Source organism: Notamacropus eugenii, chromosome 3, assembly GCF_028372415.1.
Source record: "Notamacropus eugenii isolate mMacEug1 chromosome 3, mMacEug1.pri_v2, whole genome shotgun sequence".
In the NCBI taxonomy this organism is placed as follows: domain Eukaryota; kingdom Metazoa; phylum Chordata; class Mammalia; order Diprotodontia; family Macropodidae; genus Notamacropus; species Notamacropus eugenii.
The window spans coordinates 243102752-243109095 of record NC_092874.1 but is presented as its reverse complement, the minus strand read 5'-3'; positions in this window follow the sequence as shown (position 1 = coordinate 243109095).

Sequence of the window (6344 nt, the reverse complement as noted above, 5' to 3'; positions counted from 1 at the left end):
TATGATACAGGTTATATATGTACAATCATATTAAAAACATTTTCCACATTAGTCATGCTGTGAAAAGAAGCTGAATGTGAACAAAAGGGAAAAATGTGGGAAAGAAAAAACCAAAAAAGTGAAAATAGTATGCTTGATCTGCATTCAGACTCCATAGTCCTTTCTCTGGGTGTGAATAGTATTTTCCACCATGAGTCTTGGAATTGTCTTGTATCGTGTTGCTGAGAAGAGCTAAGTCCCTCATCGTTGATCATTCCACAATGTTGCTGTTACTATGTTCCAGTGTTCTGGTTCTGCTCACTTCATGCAGCATCAGTTCATGCAAGAATTTCCAGCTTTTTTTGTTTCTGAAATCTTGCTTATCATTTATTATAGCACAATAATATTCCATTACATTCATATGCCACAGCTTATTCAGCCATTCCCTAACTGATGGGCATCCCCTCAATTTCCAGTTTTTTGCCACCACTAAAAAGAGCTCTATAAATATTTTTGAGCATGTACATCCTTCCCCCCTTTTATGATTTCTTTGGGATACAGACCTAGTAGTGATATTGCTGGATAGTCCATTGGGCATAGTTCCAAATTGTCCTCCAGAATGGTTGGATCAGTTCACAACTCCACCAACAATGCAGTAGTGTTCTAATTTTCTCACATCTTCAACATTATTTTCTTTTTTGTCATATTAGTTAATCTGATAAGTGTGATGTGGTACCTGAGTTGTTTTAATTTGCATTTCTCTAATCAATAGTGATTCAGAACATTTTTTCATATGACTACAGATAACTTTAATTTCTTCATCTGAAAACTGACTGTCCATATCCTTTGACCATTTATCAACTGGGAGAGGGAATGTCTTTTAAACTTCATATTTGATAAATCAAAAATTGCCTTCCCAAAATTCAAGTAAGTTCTTGGAAGACACCTTGTCTCTTTGCTGAACTTTAGCCTTGTATTTCTTAGCTTCTGGGATTCATACTGGGACTGATGTCTTTTTTGCTTAGGTGTTCCTTATCAGTGAATCAGTTTCAAAGATCGGGAGTGGGAGAAGAGGGGATTCCCGTGAGCTCAAAATGGACTTGTAGGTTGTTACCACTTGTCACTTCACTCTCCTTCATAAATCTAAGAAGCACTCAAATTTGTTCCCACACAAGATGGCAGCCTAGACAGCTACACTATAAGCAACAGTCTCATCAAGAATGATACTCCAGTTCCTTGACATTAAAATCTTGCACAAATTTCTGGTTTGTGGAGATGTGAGTGGAATCACTCACCAAGACAATGTCATAGGTCTGTGATTGATCTTAGGGCCTTTTTCATCCAGTGTGCCCAGAAGAGGTCAATAATTCAGCTCTTTAAATGGGCAAAGGTGAGAAGACTCCCATCATACAGGGAGTCAACCTCCGTACTGGCATTGGTTCTGGAAGAAAGGGTATACTTTGCATGTTCACAAAGGTTTGTGATGGCAGCAAAAAGCCCTTTTTTCCTTACTGGTATCTTTCCTGTGCTTGTACTTGAAATCAGTAATGAAATGGTTGACCATATGGTCACCAAAGTCCTCTGCACCCAAGAGGATATCCCTAGCTGTGGGCTTGACTTCAAAGATGCCAATTTCAAAGTGCACAGGGTGGAGACATGGAAAGTGAAGTGTCACCTCCAAGGTCAAAGATAACATATTTCTTTTGGCACCAACCTCTTTATCTAAGCCATAGGCAATAGCAGCATTGATGATTCAGAATACATTGAGATCAGTGATAGTTCCAGCACCTTTGGTGGTCTGATGTTGAGAATCATTGAGGTAGGATGATACCATCACTACAGTATTTGTAAGTCTTCCCAAAACTTGAGCAATTTCTTTCAACTTGGCCAAAACCATATAAAACACTTCTGGATAGAAACTTCTGGTATTTTCTTTGTACTCCTTTTGGCCTATGCCATTAGCCACTGTGAACTGTGACTGGATGGATATGATTGTGTATATCTATGCATGTGTGGGCACGTCTATATGTATAATACACATATACATACACGTATACATACAACACATTCACACATACATGTATACACACACAATAATCCCCCATATATATGTATCCATGTATGTATATATGATTATATCATTCAATATGAGACCAATGAGTTGCTTGGCACCATTAACTGTGGTGGAGTTCATCGCAACTTTATTGTTTTGTTTGTAGCATCACCAATCAAACTTTATGTGTTGGTGAAAGTAATGGAGTTTAGAGTGGTCCTGTTTTCTTGGTCATTAGCTATGAATTCCATTTTGCCATGTTGGAAGATCCTCACAGTAATAAGTGGTACAAAAATCAATGCATACTGTGGGCCCCTTTATTATCATTGCTAGGGTGCTGGAACCATTGTTACCTGATAACAAGTTACAAGGGCTGCTGTGGCACCAAGTAAGACTCCCTCCAACCCCAGTGCTCTGAATGAATCTTCCATTCTCTAACTTCTGTTTTCAAACTGCAAAGTATTACTCTAAAAAACAGTGGCTGGGGTGTGGAGATGTTTGGTTTGCCCGGAAAACTATTCCTTCTTTAGAGTTCCCACTGTTGTGGGGAAGTAGCCATTCTCTCCCCATAACCATGACTTTTCCTTTGGTCACAGCCTTTGGCTCTGCTCCTGAGGAGTGGAGAAGGTTCTTTTCTTTTTACCTGTTAAGGGCAGAACAATGAGAAACAATTGCTCAAAATCAGTGTATTGCAAAAAGCTTCCTCCTGCAAATGCATTGCTTAATATACCACCGTTTAGCTCATTGTTTTTGACTAGCATGGGTTTGTGTATTTTTCTCCCCTTTGGAGTGTGTAAGGAGAGTAATAATACTGAGCAGTAAAATCTTTTTGGTTTTGGTAGAACCGAATAAGGAATCTCTCTCCACCCCCTTCTCCTCTCTCTCTCTCTCTCCCTCCCTTCTTCCTTCTCCTTCCTTCTCTCCCCACTCCCTCTTTCCTTCTCTCCTCCTCCCTCCCTCTTTCTCCCTTCCCTCTCCCTCCCCTACTCCCTCTCTCCCTTTCCCTATCTCCTTCCCTCTCTCTTTCTCTCCCTCCTATCTCTCTCCCTCCCTCCTCTTTCCCCTTCCCTCCTTTGTCCCTCTCCCCATCCTCTTTCTTTCCCTCCCTTCTCCTCTTTTCCCCTCCTTTTTCCTGTTCTTCCCACCCCATAGGCTTTCACTCTACTCACACTGAATGTCATTTTAGAGAAAATATTTTCTTTTTTAGAATACTTGGCTAATACAAAAAGTGAACAGACCATTTATTTAAAAGAAAAAAAGGAATGGCAAGTAGCCTCAGTGAGAGCCAGTAAAAAGAAGGAGGTAGAGGTGGAGGATTTACCACTGTGGTTCTCAACAGATGGGGCAGAACTGCTACCTTCTCCAGCCTCTTGCTCTCACCATACTCTCTAGCAGGTTTACTATCCCTGCAGTATGGCTGTGCTTCAGGGATACAACTGGCTTTCCTATCTTCTCTTTCTCTCCTGGTTACCGTGTCACTGTCTAGCAGCCCTGTCCTACTTTAAACATTAGATTATAAACTCTTTGAGGGCAGGGATTGTCTTTTACCTCTTTTTGTATCCCTGGAGCTTAACACTGTGCCTAGAACATAAATGTTTATAGAACTGAATTGAATGGATTACCTCCTCTTGTTGGATTACCTGTTCTTTCCTACCTTTCAGGTGAGAAAAGAAAGAAAGCTTTTCCCCCAAAGAGTCACAACTTTACAATCCATTGACTCCCAGAGGCTCTTACAGAGAAACACTGATAGCTTTATTTTTGTCCACAGACTTTGTTGGGTCATCTAGTGGATAAAGCACCAGGCCTGGAGTCAGGAAGATCTTAGTTCAAATTTGACTGCAGACACTTACTAATTGTGTGACCCTGGGCAAGTCACAACCCTGTTTACCTCAGTTTCCTCATCTGGAAAATAAGCTGGGGAAGGAAATGGCAAACCACCCCAGTATCTTTGCCAAGAAAACCCCAAGTGGGGTCATGGAGAGTTGGACGCGAATGAAACAACTGAACAACAAAGAACAGACTTTGTCTCCAGTGATCTCTTACATTCCTTCCCAGCATCAGAAATTTTGCAGTCTCAGGCAAAATCAGCCAGGCTTCACCTATTTTCTGGAATTGTACATCACAGCATCAAAATAAACTTGAGTACTTAACAAAATAAGGATGATTAATTCAGTCTCCCATGTAATCATTTCAGGATGTCATTCAGAACAATATGGGTAGTAGACATAATACAACGTAAATCAGTATTCTTAACCTGAGCTCCATAGACTCGTTTCCAAAAAGAATTTTTTGAGAACTGCATTTTCATGCAGTTCAATTTTCAATACAATTAGTATTCTTTCTAATCTTAAGTATTTTAAAAATTTTATGCATTTAAAATTTTCTCAGAAGGTATCCATACAACAGACTGCCAAAGGAATCTATAACACAAAAAAGTTTCGGAACCTTTATTAGGGCATTCCTTGACAAGCTGCATCAGTGACTAATAATAACTTGCATTTATAAAGTGCTTTAAGCACACATATCTTCTTGGATTCTCACAGCAACCTTGGGAAGTAGAAGCTATTATCCTGATTATACAGTTTCTTCCAGTGTAAAATGAGGGGATTGAGATAGATGGTTCCTGAAGTCTTTTCCAGCTCTAAATTTATGATAACTGTGATTTTCTCTGGAAATACCATGGAGGTAGTAAAGCTGAATGTAAAATTTAAAAGAAACTCATTCTTGCTACATTATGTTGTTGTTATTTAGTCGTTTCAGTTGTATCTGACTCTTTGTTATTCCATTTGGGGTGTTCCTGGCAAAGATATTGAAGTCATTAGTCATTTCTTTCTCCAGCTCATTTTATAGATAAGGAAACTGAGGTCAATAGGGTTGTGACTTGCCCAGGGTCACACAGCTAGTAAGTGTCTGAGGCAGGATTTGAATTCAGGAAGATGAGTCTTCCTTACTCCAGGCCTGGCACTCTATTGAGTGCTGCCCAATACTAGATCTCAAATGCCTTTTTTACTAAATGCATTGACATACGGATAAGAAAAGATTTTACCTTTGGGAGATGAGAGATACTTTTAGCTGAGCTAAACAAGGAGATAGATGGAAGAAAGAGAAGCATAGTGGAAGGATCGATGTTAAGACTCTCATAGGCCTCACTGAAACATTCAGAACCAAATATAGACAGATAGATCAAGACCTGTCTTCTTTCCCTTTGAGGAAAGAAATCATGAGATCAGGAAGTTCATGTACCCTGTGAGCTAACAGTCTCTTTTAGTCTGAGAGATTTGTGGTGTTTGTTGTTTTTATAAGATTCCCTCAGCACTTGAGGAAAACCTACTTGGAGGAAAGACGAGGAAGGAGAGCATTAATGACCCAAGCAGAATATACATATATATAGCATAAAGTCTAATAGAAAGGGCTATTAGTATGTATGACTGCCAAAAGTCACTACCCTAGCAACTCAGCTGCCTTACCAGTGCCTGATCTTTGGGATTCTCCCTCTCTCCTCTCTCTCTTTCTCACTCTTTCTCCTTTCCTTCTCTCTCTCCTTCCTCTCTCTCTCTCTCTCTCTCTCTCTCTCTCTCTCTCTCTCTCTCTCTCTCTCTCTCTCTCTCTCTTTCTCTCTCTCCTCCTCCTCCTCCTTCCTCTCTCTCTCTCTTTCTCTCTCTCTCATTCTCTCTCTTGTTTTCTCTCTCTCTCCTTCCTAGGTTAGTCTTACACTTGAAAGCACGGACAGTTTTTGCCTCTGTTATCTCCAGAGCCCAGTAGAATGTCTGACACATAAAAGGCACTCAAATTAATGCAACTACTGTGGCTTGTCTATAATAAATCAACAAGCATCTATTAAGCCCTTACTATGTGCCAGGTACTGTGAATACAGACATGTAAGATGTAGCTGAAAAATGTAGGGAAGGTGGATTGTGGATATAGAGAAAGGGGAGGAGGGGTATTGTTAATAAAGACCAGAAGAGCTAGGAGAACAGCTGGCCGTGGCCTCCTCCTCAAAATAAAGACTCTAGGAGGAACCAGCCAAATAGAAAGAAAATCCCCAAGCTGGAGGGTACTTCCATTTTATGACATCCAGGGGTGAAGTAAGCTTCCAGGGGAAGAGGTTCCTGGTTATGATTCTAGTATCAACCTCCAGACAGCTTCAATTAATAGATGAGGATAAGGCTGTCAGTCCAGACCTAACTTAGAATCCAAGGTTTTAGACGGTAAGGAAATAATAGATTCAGAGCTGGAAGGGACCTTAAAGGTCATGTCTCCAACCACCTCATACAAGTGAAGAGAAAGCTGAGGGTCCAGGGTGGTGAGGGCC